At 40.2% G+C, this 18204-nt stretch overlaps 1 protein-coding gene across 1 annotated transcript in view; it reads right to left on the bottom strand.

Moving 5' to 3' along the window:
• LOC124178533 (glutamate receptor ionotropic, NMDA 2B) overlaps window positions 1–18204 on the bottom strand; it is a 2057245-nt gene that overhangs the window by 1487739 nt on the left and 551302 nt on the right. The gene's annotated exons all lie outside the window — the stretch shown is intronic.

Here is an 18204-nt window from a genome sequence, read left to right as displayed (position 1 = left end):
AGGAAATCTTTCATTTTATTTGTATTCGATATTTGTCTCGATTAACGAGGTTTCAAATTTTTGAACGTAATGGTCGTACTTGGTCGTGTGAAAGATGTTTGACTTACTTTCATTCTGAAAGATGTTTAACAAAGCACAATGTAGATTGCATGAATTTGAACTGAACCAAAGTTATTCTACCTATAGAGGAGAGAAAGATACTGAAATTCAAAAATTTCAAGCACAAAGAATTCGTTCTATTCTGCATTTACGCGGATCTCGAATGTTTACTGGAACCTACGCTCAAAAAGTTGGGTACAAGAACAATTTATCAGAAGCATCTTCCGTATAGTATAGCTTACTATCTACATTGTGGGTTTGACGATTCAATTTTAAAATTGTAAATTAATCGTGGAGAGACTTGGCATTCAATGCTTTGTGAATGAGTTAGCGGAATTTGCACATTCATTAGGAGTTTATTTCGAAACTGTTGTACCGATGAAACCGCTCACTTTCAATCATATCAACAAATCTCATTCAACAACAGTGTGTCACATTTGTGAAAAACTGTTTACACTCACAGACGTGAAACATCGTGATCACTGCCATTTCACAGGAAAGTAGCGTGGTGCTGCTCATCGACGTTGCAATCTAAATTACCAAAATTCGCCCACTATCCCAGTGATATTCAACAATCTGTCGGGTTACGATTCACATTATCTGATCAAAGCACTGGCTACATCGTTCGAGGGCACAATTGAACTTCTGCCCGTCAACAAAGAAAAGTACATTTCTTTTACAAAATACGTCAAGGGGACGGATGTAAAGTTTAGATTCGTAGATTCGTACCGTTTTATTCCCAGTAGTCTTGAGAAATTAGCAACGTATCTCGGTGATGATCAGAAGTCGATCACACGTGAATTTTATCGAAGCTCGGATCAATTTTAGTTATTGACCAGAAAAGGAGGGTTCCCGTACGAATACATAGACAGTTGGGAGAAGCTCGAGGACAGACGGCTACCATCCCAACAACAATTTTACTCAAGATTAAATGATCGTGATATATCAGACGACGACTATGCACATGCATGTGAAGTTTGGCAAACTTTTAACGTTCAAACTTTGGAAGAGTATTCGGACTTGTATGTACAGACGGACGTGTTTTTACTAGCCGACGTTTTTCAAAACTTTCGACAGAGCTGTTGGACAACGTAAAACCTGGACCCGTTACATTATTACACCGCGCCCGGTCTGTCGTTTGATGCGATGTTAAAGTGTACCGACATCGAGCTCGAGCTTCTCACCGATATAGATGTCGTTATGTATATCGAAAAAGGTATTCGTGGTGGTGTGTCACAGTGCTCGAACAGATACGCAAAGGCTAACAACAGGTACATGGGGGAGGTATTAGATCCTGAGGTCGAAGAAACTTATCTCATGTACTTTGACGTTAATAATTTGTACGGTGCTGCTATAAGCTTCGCTCTGCCATACAGTTCCTTCGAATGGGTATCAGACTTCGGACGATGCGACGTTCTTACCATCTCGGACGATGCGGAGTTTGGTTACATACTGGAGGTGGATTTGAAATATCCTGAGGAACTGCATGAAATTCGTAAGGATTTACCACTGTGTCTGGAGCACTATATACCTCCGATCTCGAATAGTCAGCAACCGAAATTGACGCCCACGCTACTTTACCGGAAAAACGACGTTGTTAACTATAGTGTTTTGAAACAATGCTTACAATAAGGCTTACATTACTCAAAATTCTCAAAGTTCTCAAATTCAGGCAAACCCCGTGGCTCAAAAAATACATAGAGATGAATACCGATTTGCGGAAAAAATCTCACAACAAATTCGAGAAAAATTTTCAAAAACTGATGAACAACGCAGTTTTTGAGAAAACAATGAAAAATGTTACGAAGTACAGAGATGTCAGGCTGATCACGGAATAGAATGGAAGATACGGTGCTAGAGCTACTATAGCTAAACCCAATTTTCGTAGCTGCGCCGTTTTCGACAAAGATATAATTATCGTCGAAATGAGTGAGACAAAAGTCAAGTTGAATAAACGATTGTATGCAGGTTTCTCTATTATGGATCTGGCTAAAGCATATATCTACGATTTTCATTATAATTATATTGAACAGAAATTTGGCAACGGAGCAAAATTAATGTAAACGGATACCGACTTGCATAAATTCGATACGTCTGATCATCCGCTTGACAACGTTTATGGAATGCCTCTAGCGAACAAAAAAGTTCTCGGTTTGATGAGAGATGTGAATAACGGAAAAATAAGGCTGGAATTTGTAGGATTAAGAGCTAAATTGTACGCATTCCGAGTCTTGAGAGATGAGTAAGACAATAAACGTGTCAAAGGTGTCAAAGGATCAGCGTTGAGAAAAATAAATTTCAACGATTATTTGGAATGTGTTTTGAACCATGAATATTTGTCTACAAATCAGCATTTAATATTAGGTCGAAAGCACGAGGTGTACACCATAGGACAGCAGAAAGTGACACTGAGCTGGAATGACGACAAGCGGATCGTGTTTCAAAACACAACCGACACGCTTCCGTGGGGCTACAAGCCTGCACCTTTGCCTTGTAATTCATCACTGTACCATGATGTATAAAATATTGTTATGTAGGATAGTGAATAAGAACGCTCCGAAATATGAGAAATTGTACAACGATGCATATGTCAGTCAATTGTCTAAAAAATGAAGATGCATACTTGTTATGTGTCGGTTATGAAATAAAGAGGCACATACGTTTTGACAAAAAATTCATTTATTCACATGTTACATGTCCGATTCGTTTATCCAACTGTTGTGTGTATTGTCAAAACCTAACCATTAAACGTATATTTTTCTTCCACGCTTCATGAGCACCTTCTCCACCAGATAGATATCCGGATGTTCAACCTTGAGGAGCTCTTCTTCGTAGAAACCACCAGCGACGGGTTGATCTCGGTAGTCTTTGAGCTTGTACGTCACAGGATGAGTATTTTCCACTTGACTTGTCGTGAACATTTCAGTCATCCAATTGGAAGTGTAACCTTCCTCGAAGACATTTTTGAATTTGCTGATTCGAACTTTGTCGCCGGATTTGAATTTTGCCGATATGATAGGTATCGCTCGAAGCCCTCCGTACGCCTGACGTGATAACAGGCTCTCGTTTGCAACGGTGACATCCGATGGTTTCATTCTTATGGTACGGTGTTTGGCGTTGTTGTAAGCCGAAACCAAATCAGATAAGATATCGAGCCACTTGTAGCTTCCTAGCATGCTGAACCGTCTCCACATTTTACTTTTCAGCGTGCCATTGAAATGTTCACAGATCGAAGCCTTCAAATTACTGTACGTGGTGTAAAGTTTGATTCCGTAGCGTGTCATAAGCGATTGAAATTTCGAGTTGTAAAATTCCGTTCCTCTGTCGACGTGTAAATTTTCCGGCACCCGTCCTTGAACAAGCACAGATTCCATTGCCTTTGTAACATCATCTGCAGACTTGCTCTTTATCCGTACAGCCCACGCATACTTTGAAAAAACATCAATGACTATGAGCATGTACTCGTAGACTGTGTTTTGTCCAACGTACAACGTCATATCAACAAGATCCGCCTGCCAGGTCTCGTCGATGCCGCGCACGTTTACACGTCGACGCGGGTAATTTTGGCGTGCAGGCTTATGCAGTTCCGTCACCAGTGCTTGCTTTTCCTCGTTCATATTCCAACGCTCTTAGTCGGGTGTCCAATTGAGAAATGTTATCAGCGTTTCGAATCGACAGGTCTCTGCCTGTTTGAAAGTCTGTGTGAAAGGTATCCAAGGCTTTCTCCGTGATGAGCTCTATAGCTTTAATCATTTGATCGAGGTTGTCGATTTGTTTTTGCAGCACGTTGAATTTTCGTCTCAAGATTTTCAAAGTTACGGCATTGTTTGGCTCTGCGGGATCTGCGACATTGCACAGTCTCTTGTTCCGTATATCGTCACGCCCGTCCGCTGTTATTCAAAATCCGACACCCCGAGAAGCGCGAGTGCTCGCGTCCGTGTTTTCATCCAGATGCCGTTCAAGCACGTCGACGCTCATCTCGGTAATGAATGCAAAAACGATGGGAGCTGCTGAATAAATGATTCCTGCTTCGCGTAGCTCTTCAATAATGGAGATTATTTTGTTATTGTGACTCGGATTTCCCGCTGCCTGAGATGCCAGGAGTAAACGAAGACGCTCCACTAACTCGTTTGGATCATCCCAGAAAACGCATTCCGTTTCAACACCTTGTGGAGTAATCATAGCTTGCGGAAGTAGACCTTCACCCTTTCGGCGAGGTGATGAGGAATAATCCATCAATTCGGCAATGGCATTTTTGAATTTGTAACTGTTATCGTTTCGAACAGCCCCATCGGATGAGTTACTACTGGTTTGAAAACGTCACTCCGTTTCTGAGTTGCAGATTCCTTGCCCGACTTGAGCAATCTGTGTTTTCGACGGATCGCAGCACTTGCTAGAGTGATCTGATGTTGGACATCTTTTTGCTTGGAAATTTCAGAGCTCTGCATGTTGACGCAACTGAGTCTGCAACGCTATTGCGTCTCTCGCTCGGAAACGACAGATTTCATTACTTTTCCAGGCTAACAGAAGAATCGAATCCCCTCCTGTATCGTCCTTGGTTAAGCTCACTGTCTTTGTCGATCAGAAGAAACCCGTACTTCTCACCGTTCCAGCATGCAGAGCACACACTTTTGAACTCCATGTAAGACATATCGGTGTTTACATGGTCGTTGCATACGTGTCTCAGGTTCATATCGTCTTGTTCGAATAACACGAGTAAGTTTACGTTGTCGCGCACGAGATGTTTGAGAATACGCGCGGACGTCTGACAGAGATAGAAACAGTCAAAGTCGTGATGTCTACCCATGCAAAAGTAGTCACTAATATTGTCCTGCTTTTCGCACGCTACATCGTCAAATATGATTATTGAGTTGGGCCGTGCTCCTTCCGGTGTAATCACTTGCTCACGCTCGGTAAACGCAGAATACTCCGTATTCTCAAGATGGTCCAAAAATTGCTTCAACAATTGGTTTTTAGGTTGGTTAAGAAATTTCGAGTAGGTGTAGATATTTTCAAATCTGAGTCCGTTGGGATGGGTTATAAGTGTGAGCAACGCATTATTTTACCAAAATTCGACGGTTCACAGAATATTGCAGGTACACTGTTCGGGAGTAATTCACCGTGCTGTTTGTGCTTTTTGACATTTTGCTCCGAAAGTTTGTCAAAATTCATCACGGGAACCTTAGTAGGTTGTTTCTCACACCGCATCTCGAACATGACTGATCGGATTTGCTATAAATACCCCGTTCTGAAGCACTTTTCTTCAGTCAACGCACGAATATGATCGCGCAGAGATGAACGAAGTAGCAAGCGGAAACATCGTGGCAAGGGTCTGGTGAATAAAATCATCAACAGCCTTCCGGTCGAATTGCATGTACCTGGTCATCAGTACTGCGGGCCTGATACAAAACTAACAAAGCGACTCGCGTGGGGTGATCCGGGAATCAATCTTCTCGACGCCGCTTGCCAGGACCACGACATTGCTCACTCGCAGAATCGTGAAAATCTGGAAGTTAGAAACGAGGCTGATAGGGTGTTGGCTGAGAAAGCTTGGAAACGGGTTCTCGCAAAGGACGCAAATTTGGGTGAGAAGGCAGCCACTTGGGGAATAGCTCGTACAATGGAAGTAAAATCAAAACCCGGAATGGGAATTTGGAAATCAAAAAATGTGACGTAGAGAAAAATTATAAATGCTGCAAAACGTTCTATGGTTCCGAGCAACGATGCAAAAGTAGCTATCGAATCTGCGCTGAAGAGAGCTGAGAACGCCGTTGAAAAGCGGGTGGTGAATGTAAAGTGCGAACATATATTATTGAGTCTTGTTGAGCGGTCATAGAAATGTATAACGTATATTTCTGTTAACGTTCCGACCCGGATATGGGCCCTTCTCAGAAAGATTAATTTTTTTATTCGACTGTCAAGAACCAAAATTTTTTCACGACAAGGCATAAATTACTATGGATGTAATACTATTGGAAGCTATTGTCTATTGTGGCTTAGTGAGAACATATTAGATATCTGTTGCGAATAAAAAGTAATAAAAAATCGAAAAGTAATTTACCTTTTATAAGAAAGAGAATTAAGACACTAGTCAGAATCATAAAATACTATTTGGCGAGCGAAGGTTCTTTAAATAGAATGACAATGAACATTGTCGACTTTTCCAATTGTTAATAGTGTAGGTGCTAAAGATATGAAAGTGAGTAATTAAAGAAAAACTATGTACATTTACAGTCCTTAAGTCAAAATATTGAAAAGATTTAAAGAAAGGGTTTATGATAGCTCAAATAGTTTCAACGATGTCAAAACAATTGTACTGGCATCGTTATGACCCTCTTCTCCATGTCTGAAAAATCTTGTTAAACCGCTTAAGTCAGCTGGTAAACGACGACTGATGAGAGAATCAAATATGACCCAGAGTGAAGGTAAACAAGTATAAATATTTGTAAAAACATGTGACACGGGGACATCAAAATTATGTGCTTAGTTAAGGTTAAACAATGTGTGATATGTGAGCGGTACTCAGCGGTTTGTAAATATTGCTAAGATGTTCAACATCTTGTCTAAGATTAACGGAATTTGAATGTCCTACAATATTGCACATTTCTAGTAGTAACCGTTTATAATAATTGGGTTATTCACGAAGGATGTTTGCCTTGTCATAGTTGAAAGTATGTTCTTTTTTGGTCACATGTTTAGTTAGAGCAGTATGTCGATCCTCATTATCGTGTATATTGCGTTGATGTTTTTCGAGTCTAGTGTCTAGATGGCGGCCAGTTTGTCCAATATAAACTTGATTGCAATCTTCGCAGGGTATTTTATAAACTACGTTTGACCGTTTGCCCCATCCCATATGTATCGGGTCTCTTTGAGTCGTTGAATAGGTTACTCACCAAACACGATGTCAAGTTTGTGGGAAAATACTCAAAGGACTCACAACTTGTCTTTGCTCCGGAAAAAGATGGGATCCCTATGGGCAAACGATCCAACGTAGTTTATAAAATACCCTGCAACGATTGCAATCAAGTTTACATTGGAAAAACTGGCCGCCATCTAGACACTAGACTCAAAGAACATCAACGAAATGTACAAGATAATGAGGGTCGACATACTGCTCTAACTGAACATGTGACCAAAAAAGAACATTCTTTCAACTATGATAATTCAAACATCCTTTGTGAAGAACCCAATTATTATAAAAGGTTACTACTGGAAATGTGCAATATTATAGGACATCCAAATTCCGTTAATCTTAGACAAGATGTTGAACATCTTAGCAATATTTACAAACCGCTGATTACCGCTCACATATCACACATTGTTTAACCTTACCTAAGTACATAATTTTGGTGTCCCCATGTTACATGTTTTTAGAAATGTTCATACTCGTTCACCTTTACTCTGGGTCATATTTGATTCTTCTATCTGTCGTCGTTTACGAGCTGACTTAAACGATTCAACAAAATTTTTCAGACATGGAGAATAGGGTCATAACGATACCAGTACCATTGTTTCGACATCGTTTGAACTATTTCAGCTATCATAAACCCTTTCTTTGAACCTTTTTAATATTTTGACTTATGGACTGTGAATATACATAGTTTTTTCAATTACTTACATTAATATCTTTAACACCGACACCATTAACAATCGGAGAAGTCGACAACGTTCATTGTCATGCTATTTGAAGAACCTTCGCACGCCAAATAATATTTTATGATTCTGACTAGTGTCTCAATCCTCTTTCTTATAAAAGGTAAAGTACTCTTTGAGTTTTTATTACTTTCTATTCATAACAGATATCTAATATGTTCTCACTAACCTACAATAGACAATATCTTTCAATAGTATTACATCCATAGTAATTTCTGCCTTGTTGTAAAAAATTTTTTGTTCCTGACAGTCCAATAAAAAAATTAATCTTTCTAAGAAGGGCCCATATCCGGGTCGAGACGTTAACAAAAATATACGTTATACATTTCTACGACGGCTCACCGAGACTCAATAATGTATTATCAACGAGGTCGAGAATTCTTACCCTTCCCATCCAAAGTGCGAACACCTCGCGTCCTACCAGTACCTTCAAAAGTTGGTGGTTTTCTACCGTTTCTGATTCCTATTTTCGCTGGACTTAGTACTACAGGCGCGTTAGCCGGTGGTGCGGCAGGTATAGCAAAAGCTGTGAACGATGCGAGCGCGGCTAAACGAGAATTGGAGGAAAGCAAACGACACAACAAAACTATGGAAGCTATCGCGTTGGGCAAAGCGCTTCATATGAAAGCGTACAAAACAGGTCTTGGTTTCTATATTTCTCAAAACTAGATACGGTGCTACCACGTCGAGCGTTGACTGATTGGGACTTGTTGATATATCCAAAAATCTTCAAGGTCCCGCATTTCCGCGGTGTTTTCATGCGAAACGAAATGCCCGAAAACGGTCCACGAAAAAACGTGTCAGCTATAATCAACCTTAACGACAAAGACGGTCCGGGAACACGCTGGGTTTCATACAAGAAACGCGACAATAATATCGATTCCTTTGACCGTTTCGGCAACCTTTAACCACCCTCAAACCTCATAAAATACCTCAGCGTTGGTAGTGTTAAATACAATCATGAAAGGATTATGATACAATTGAATGCGGACACCTGTGTCAGAAATTTCTAAGTGGTGAGCTACATAAACATGGTGCATGATTCATCAAAGTCAGTCTACCACTCGCAGTTATAGATGATTCGTTAACGTTAACGATTTCTGGAACCTCTTCGATTTTCTAGGCACAATATTTCCCACCGATCAAACTTGCTCGTGATGAAAGTTATGCTCTTTGCTTGGTAGAATTGTTAACCTTCAATTCGATTCCCAACGTTGATCTTGGTCACAATAAAATTTACGTAGCTGACAAAGTGATCACCATACCTACCGGCAGCTACGAGATCGAGGACATAGAGAAGTATCTTCGTAACGTGCTAAGAAATACAGATATCAGGCTCGCCATCAAACCAAACAATAATACATTACGCAGTGAAATCACACGCATCCACACGATTAACTTTGAGCCGATGATTCCATTGCTCAACTTCTGGGATTCACACCACGTGTATTGGAGGTTGATAAAACTCACGAATCAGACGTGTCTGTAGCGAAACTCAAGGTCAACGCGTTGCGAGTCGAGTGTAGCATTACATCGCGCGCCCACGTCAACGGACACGTAGTACACACTATTCCCGAGTTTTTCCCGACTGTCCCACCAGGATGTAAGATCGTGGAAGTACAGTCGCACGTAATTTATCTTCCGACCACCGTCAGGACCATAGATCACGTTCAGCTCCGGTTGGTGGATCAAGACGGAAACCTGGTTAATTTTCGTGAAGAAGTTATTACTGTAAGACTACATATCAAATCGCAATAAACGATGGCGATTGTATATAACGGACTGTCAAAGAGTAGGTATATCGGTTATTCGGCACGCCCCGATCAAGTCAGTCGTCGATCGATTCTCGAACCGTTAACACCTCGAAACGTAGCGTTCCTGAGAGCTTTGGGTCTGAAACTGACCACTTATGGAAGAGGAATTTCCGGCAACTAAAAATCCAATTTTACTGTTTTATCAACTGCTACGTACCATGGAGAAAGAAATCTCAAACATTCAAACACCAGTCGTCTTTGACGAATCCGTTGCGCATTACGAGATTCACGCTCACAAACCTTACGCCTCGTCAACTTTCAACAACAGCGATGAAATTCGAATCACCGTTCAGGATTAGGATTGATCCATATTACCCAGCCAAAGTTCGGTACATATCCGTGGACGACTCATCGAACCTGATGGTACAGCTACTGTGAACACACAGCTTGTAAACAGCGCGATCTGTCATCTGTTTGAAGAAATTCGCTACGAAATTAATGCAGTTGAGATTGACAGAAGCAAGAACGTTGGCTTGACAAGTCTCACGAAGGAATACGCTTTCCTGCACCCTGGTCAGACTTGGCTGATGGAGAACGCTGGATGGCTTGATATAGAAGAGAAGAAAAAATTAACCGATGCCGAGGTTAATTTTGACGTACTGATACCGCTCAGCATGATATTGGGTTTTGCTGAAGACTACCGCAAGATTGTTGTCAACGCTCAACATGAGTGAATTTTGACGAGATCAAAAACTGACGTCAACGCCATCATGCAGTTTCAAGAGGAGGAATTCAAAATCACGATCAATGCAGTGGAATGGCTAATACCGTATTTGAAACTCGCGGATCAGAGAAAAGTTGACCTGGCTAAATTTCATTCAGAGAGATCCGCCAATTTCGATGAGCTTCCGCAGTTGAGAATTGTACGAATATCCCTCACTTCCCAAAACATCGAAACACGTTTGGACTGTGAAAACTTCCACTCAGCTTGAAAAACCTCGGTACGTCATTTTGGGTTCCCAAACAAGTAAAAGAAACAAGACCGGCAAGAACGCAAGTCATTTCGATCATTGCAATATCACGGACGTCAAGCTATTTTCAAACTCTCAATCTTATCCGTACGATAACCTGAACCTCAACATGAGTCGTAATCTGTACGCGCTCCTGTACGAGATGTACGCAAACTTCCAAGCTACCCACTACGACAAGAACCCCGAGCCGTTGTTGACAAAGAGTGAATTCCTTTGAAACGTCCCCATATTCGTTACCGTTTGTTCAAAACAAAACGAATCTCTGAAGTACGGACCTGTCGACATCCGTCTTGAATTTGAAGCTGAAGCCAACTTTCCCGCTGAAACATCGGCGTACTGCTTTATTGTTTACGATCGTATTGTCGCATACAACCCGCTCAGTGGTGGGGTGAAAAAGTTGGTATGAAAGCTGACCCGTTCCCACCATCTCGCACAGTTCAAAGATGGAGCTTATCGTTAACATACAAGGCTTTCGTAGACCTTTCAACAATACCTTTACATTGAAAGAATTAGCTATAATTCCAATCTACTCGAAAGCATCTCCATCAATGTTTTTCTATAAGCCAGCTTACAAATGGGATTGTCTGGACGTTAAATACAAAAGCCAAGATTCTTGGTTAGAACGCGATTTTTACGGTTTATCTTGGAGCTGTGGAACCATACCGATTAAGCAAGTTGAGTGGACCATTGAAGACAGGCTGTGCAAAGCTGAGACCGTGTACGTAAAAGAAGAAGAAAAACGAGATTGGTTGCTCAAAATTGTCCCGAAAGTTCAAATTATCGATATGATGGACTTTGACTGTCCGTCGCTTCAAACCTTGCAAAAAACTTCAGCTGTGTCTCTTAGATGCGACGTTCATACAATACCCAACGCAATCTGTGCAGCACAAAACGTTTTTATACTTCAAAAATGGCTACAAAATCATCATACTGTTCGGATGGCGAGGGTGTACGATTTGTGTAACTGCGCAGAAGCGTCTACAAGAACGGTCCCGCATTCCTGGCGAATATATCACCCTGGTTATGATACTGTTGAATAGAATTATTGTACTATCGTTGTGAAGTAATTGTCAACCGTACTCTAAAAATTGTACTCAATGAAACTGTTTTTTAAAGAATATTCATGAAATAATTTTACATCTTCACCTTCACCTTAGCTCTCAAGAGAGAATTTTTTTTTCAATACAAAGCTTATGTAAGATTCAACCTTGCTCTCCATCCTTGACCGAGCTGTACTCAAACCGAGCTATGTTTCGCATTCCTAGAGCGATACTAACCCAACACCGCAGATCCTTGGCTCTGAATGTATACTTCCGCAGCCATCAGTCGACCTTGCACTCTGGTCTTGAGTAAACCCGTTCAAAATTCATCGTCGAGTTCACATGACAGTTACAAACCAAAAAGAATGTCACGTGGTTGATGTCAAACCGGAATCTTAGTAAGTGATAAACAATTTTCAGAACCATTAATTTTGGAATTTCGCGTGATTGATAACGTGGGAAAGGAATGTGAGGTGGTTGATGTTACACATCAGCGATATCCGAGTGGATAAACAACAATTCTCGGAACCATTAATTTTGGAATGTCACGTGGTTGATAACGTGGGAAAAGAATGTGGGGGCGGTTGATGTTACACATCAGCAGTCCTACCGTGGTAAAGGAATTTGGAGTGGTTAATGTTACATATCAGCAGTCCTATCGTGGGAAAATAATGAGGGACGGTAAAAAAGTTCTCGCCCCCGCTGCACCCTTTACCATTGGCAGACGAGCACCACATAAAGATTTTGACCTTCGGTCGGTAAGATTGTCGGTAGAACAGCATGATTTTGACCTTCGACCGATAAGAATTGTTGGTAAAGCAGTGCGATTTTTACTGTCGACCGATGCAACTGTCGGTGAGGTTGCATGGTTTCGACCTCAAGTCGGTACGGCAGACTGTGACGTCATCGCGGTAAAGGGTTTAAGTCTGGGGAGAATGTCGGTAAGTGTCCGTAACAGGAATCTGTAAGTAGAACTCTCATAGCTACACTACTCACTTCAGTGTCTATTATTGAACTGACCGCAATCGTCCTTCAGGACGACATGACAGCTATGTCGATATGTTTCAAGTGTTGTTGTTTATTCACTCATTCAACTGGCGCAAACAGGCGAAATGTCAAATCAGCGAAGTAATACTGTAGTATTACTCTACATATACAGGGTGTCCCTAAATTGCCTCCCACGGACTAGCCAGCATGATACCTCGTTAAAATCTAACCGTGAATTTCTTTTCCGGAAGCTCGTCCGACGCATAGTTTTTGAATTATAAGCGATAGCGTTAGGCCAATCAGAGTGCACCATTTCATCTGGATTTGCCGCCACGGAAATTGCTGTTTTGTTCGTCTGGGTGAATTATCATTATTCGTTTACGAATTAAATATCGGCACCTCCCCTCTCACGCTGCTGTACCCCTTCTCGGGCGCTGACCTCGGTATTGTTGCCGCGGCACACGCTGCCGGCCGCACATCCATGGGCGCACACTTGTGTGCGTAAACAGAAGCGCATCCTCAAGCATAAGGGGTACAGCAGCGAGAGAGGGGAGGTGCCGATATTTAATTCGTAAACGAATAATAATAATTCACCCAGACGAATAAAACAGCAATTTCCGTGGCGGCAAATCCAGATGAAATGGTGCACTCTGATTGGCCTAGCGCCATCGCTTATAATTCAAAAACTATGCGTCGGACGAGCTTCCGGAAAAGAAATTCTCGGTTGGATTTCAATGAGGTATCATGCTGGCTAGTCCGTGGGAGGCAATTTAGGGACACCCTGTATATAAAAATAGAGTGTGCTCTTCGAAAATTGAATATTCATCCAATAGTCACCAATTTATCAAATTTAAACAAGCACCAGAATTATAAAAAAAAGAGAAGCACACATAATCAATAAACTACGAAAAGGCAATAAGGGCTATTGAATAAACTAACGGGCGAAACTGGACAAACACGAGGATAAAAGCATACTCGAATCGCTATTGATAAGCTTAAATTATACACATATTTATATTCTTTCTACAGATTATATACATTTCATACAAATTACGCTGATTTTACTATATACACGATAAGAAATAATAGTTCGAACGATTTTATCAACTGGTTATAGGTACATTCTGTTTTTGCGGTGAAGATGATGTACGAAAGTATTTTTCATTTCAACTTATTAATGCGTATCGTAACGGGCATTACGTCACAAACATTATATCGCTCGAGTTAATGCGTCAAAGGTCGATGCAAGAAGTTTGGACACGTGCAGGCTTTGAAGTACGATATCTCCGTCAAAAAAAACATAGAGAACAGATCCTAAGACCTTTCGGAAATTTCAAGCGTGTTCTGCTTTTTACAATCCATTGGTCTTTTCTGAGACAAGATTCTGACGTTAACATATCACTAGCAATAGGTTGAAATACGTATTGTTCAATTTTTCAATTATTTTGCAGATCTTTGCCGTAATTGGAGAATGATGTGGAAAATCTTCCGTCTCAAAAATCCTGGCCTTAGAGATTACTCATTGTTAAACTAATATGGTTCAAAATTATTAGGAGCTTCAAAACTTGCTTCGAAAAACCAAGTCCTCTTAGTCCTCAGAAGATTGAAAATGAACAGGTACGATCTTGGGATCGTATAGAGCTACCAGACGAAGCTAAATATTTAGAATAGTGAAATGAAAATTAATACCATTTTGTTCATTGAGATTTTAGTAAACAGCACTGCAAGTGCAAAATACTTATCTCCTTCGGAAGATATGTTTGTATTGAATAAAGGAAGAGTGTCACGTGTAATAATGGCGAAAATCGATCCAGAAATAAGGTATTGGGCTCCCGTACAAAAGTAATCAAATAGCGCTGGTATATTGTACTGTAAAACTGTTACTTTGTGTACACTCGGCTGTTCTCTCCGATCCGATAAACACGAACGTCGCTCGAGACTCGCCGCACAGAGAAGTGGGTAGGTGTAGGATTCCGGTCTGCGCCCTAAGTGCAAAGAAACCACTGATCTCTCTATACACTCGATACGAGATGAGCCCCCAGTCGTGACCCTGATTGAATTGCGCTATTTTGAGGAATCTTAGCGCCAACTGGTGAGGGGTCGAGGTACCCGCTACACAGCGGCACGCTTAAGTTGATGTTTTAACCTATTAATTGATTTGCTGATAATTTGATACCATAGATCTGTGAATAAAACGTGAATACAAGTGAAATTAAATTATTGGGGTGAACAATGGGTAGGTGCCAAATCTGCAAGAAAGCGAAAATAGGAGGTATTGATGTGTCGTTTTACAAGTACCTAAGCAATGCATTTCCATTGTTATATTATTTTATTCAGAAACTTTGCAGGTTGAATACAACCGGTTGCCCAGCCCATGAAGTGAGAACGTGGTTCAAGAGAAATGACAAAGTTGATAAAAATCGTTTCAACATACCAACATATAATAAAATGGTGGTGGTGTTTGTTACTGAAGACGGAGATCCTACAGTACAAAGAGATATATGTGCATATTCTAAAATTGACGGTCCTATAAGTATATCAACTCTGTGTAAACATGTCGACCCTATGCCATATCCTTCCATCTTTCTATCTGGTCAACCGGATAGACGCCAAAGATGAAGCAAAATGAAGGAAAACGCGATATAACCGCGTTGCAATACTACAGCCATATCTTGAGCGACAGAAGTGGATTCAATCCATGTTTGAGTATGGGGAGTTTGTCATAGCAATATTGTTGATATGTGGACGAAAGTCGAAAGTCATCGTCTGTATTACATAAGAAGTCAAGAAAGTAAATTACGAGCAGAAATGTATAAAGGAGTAATCCATTATCTACACAACAAAGTCGGACAGGAAAATGCGAGAATAGGAAAAATGGTTACATTAACGTCTTCATTTAGTGGGAGTCCACGAGCTTTACAGCAAAGTTTTATTGATGCAATGTCGATATTGCAAAAATATGGCAAGCCTTTATTTATATCCATGACCTGTAATCCTAAATGGAAGGAGATTGTCGAAAATCTGAAATTTGGTCTAATTGCAACGGATCGACCAGATCTCATAGCGAGAGCATTTTATTAAAAAGTTAAGGAGTTAAAAGCAGAATTAACTGTCGAAACCGTATTTGGAACATGTGCTGCCTATGTTTATGTTGTCCAATTTCAAAAACGAGGTTTACCACATGTTCATATGTTGTTTTGGCTGAAACAAGGCAGCAAAATTCGTGTTGCAGATGTCGTCGACGAAATAGTTTCGGCAGAGATACCCGATAAGACGAGATATCACTGCACTTGTGGTGTGGTGATCAAAATATGAATTCACCTTGCATGGATATGAAAACAAATCGATGCACTGAACGATTTTCCAAGGATTATGTGTTGGAAACCAATTATTGTTCGAAGGGCTATCCCATATATCGTAGACGAGATGACGGAAACGTTATTGTTTTCGATGCGAAAAAAGATGGGACATTTTACGTATTTAATATACAGAGTGGTCGAAACGAAAGAAATTTGTAAAACCTGTTTTGAGTAGAATGTACTTTGTGAGCCCGAATGAAAGCGAACGTTATTATTTGCGAGTATTATTATTAGACGTTCGAGGAGCTCAATCATTTCGAGATATACGGAATTATGATCGTACCACATATCCAACCTTTCTCAAAGCGGCAGTTGCGCGTAAGTTAGTTTTGGATCATTAAGAATGGGATAAATGCCTTACCAAAGGTTCGAGTCTCAAATTTCCGACCGCGATATGTCGCTTATTTGCTTATATATGTGTGTGTTTGGTATGCCAATTAATGCTCGACAATTATTTGAAAAATACAAATATGAGTTTGTCGATCATAATGAATACAACGAACAAAAAGCTTTGCTAGTGAAAAATGAAATACTTATATTACACGGTTTTACATTGCAAATCTTTAATTTACCGGATATTAAAGAAGATTTCATATTAGCCTGTCATATAGATATTAATCACAAGGATCTTGAGAGTACGATTGCGTCCAAGCAGGTAATCAAAGTATTGGTTGATAGTTTGATCAAAAATCAACGAGCTGTATTCAATGCAGTTATGGACGCCGTTCGCGATGAGTCTTCTGATAAGCTTATTTATTTGGATGGTCCCGGTGGCAGTGGCAAAAGCTACTTACATAAACCTTTATTTCCTAGTTAAATAGTGAAAATATCATTGCCACAATGGTCCCAAATCTCAAATCTTCGGACAAAAATAGAAGGTATTGTGTAATCACTACAAAACACGGTGCCCGGCGGTTTTCGAGGTTTCTGAACCCGAATCTGAAGTCAAATTTTTGAAAAACAAGATGGCGGCCCAAAAGTAGCGGAAATTTTTTTTCAAAATTCAAATAATCTTTACGAAATGTGGTACTCAGGGGTTTTCGAGGTAGCTGAACACGAATCTATTTTGAAAGAACAGAAGAATATGCTAATATATATGTATGTGGGATATAGTAGATAGGTAAAGCATTGAAATGAACAATACAAATTCGAGTATATTTACTCAATTGATGAAAAATTACATTGAATACAAACAGTTAATGAATAAACCTATTTTTTAAATTGAGAAAATTAATCGCTATCTGTAGTCGCAGCATAACTATCGTCATCAACATCGCTAAAGTCACTAGATAAAACGTCTTCATTATTGTGAACACGAGTTGACTTTAACAACACAACTGCGTCGCGTGATAAGGATTTGGCTGCCTTTGCTGGCAGCTTACGTAAACTGGAAATGACAGGGTCGGACGAAACCAAAAGCCGCGAGGAAACATCTTCCATATTGTCCTTCCTACTAAATTTTCTGGAAAAATCTTGTCGGAATGATTTTATGTATTTATTAAAAGCTTCCTGGGCTTCTTCTGACATCTGTCCTATTGGCAGCATCGAAAATTGTAGTATTTTCGCCCCGTGAATTAACAGTTTGTGTACAGCAGTGGGCATATGGTACTAACCATATAATAGCATGAATTTACGGGCTGTAGCAAGAGCGTATTCTTCAAACTTCTGTACATTTATCTCAAAACCGCACGAAATCACTTGTAAGATTACGTGGAATCTTTTTATTAAGTTTTCATCTAGACCCGTAATAGATGTAGAAACGCTTGAATTTTGAAAAAAACGACGAGCGGTATTCCCGTCGTTTGTGCTAGCGAAACCTTGTTTTGGCTGATCAATTAAAAGGCGCAATTTTTCCCGGAAACCTTTTTGTATATTTTTTTTTACGATCCTCGATGCTTTTCTTATTCGAGGACCATTTTTCAATTTCTAATTTGTACGAAATATGTAAAAGGCACTCAAAAAACCGAATCCAGGCGTGCAGGGAAGATATTTCGTACTGTAAATGATCTTCGTGTATCTTTTTTTTCAACATCTTGTCGATGTCGTTAACCCTCAGGGTACGCAGTATAAAAAAAGTCACTTTCGGTACGCACATGGGTTAGGCTAACCCGGCAATTTTAATTGGCTGTATCTTGGGCTGTATTTTGCCAATTTAAACGTTTTTTTCCAATCGATAGGAAATTTCCTATTTATTATGTATTCGTGTATGTTCATAGAAGAAGTTTGATACGCAGTGAATTTTGAAGTTATTTGGACAAATTGATCAAGTGGACCGTTTTTG

Source organism: Neodiprion fabricii, chromosome 3 (assembly GCF_021155785.1).
Source record: "Neodiprion fabricii isolate iyNeoFabr1 chromosome 3, iyNeoFabr1.1, whole genome shotgun sequence".
Taxonomy (NCBI): domain Eukaryota; kingdom Metazoa; phylum Arthropoda; class Insecta; order Hymenoptera; family Diprionidae; genus Neodiprion; species Neodiprion fabricii.
The sequence above is the reverse complement of the archived record's forward strand: the minus strand, read 5'-3'. Positions and strand labels throughout refer to the sequence as shown.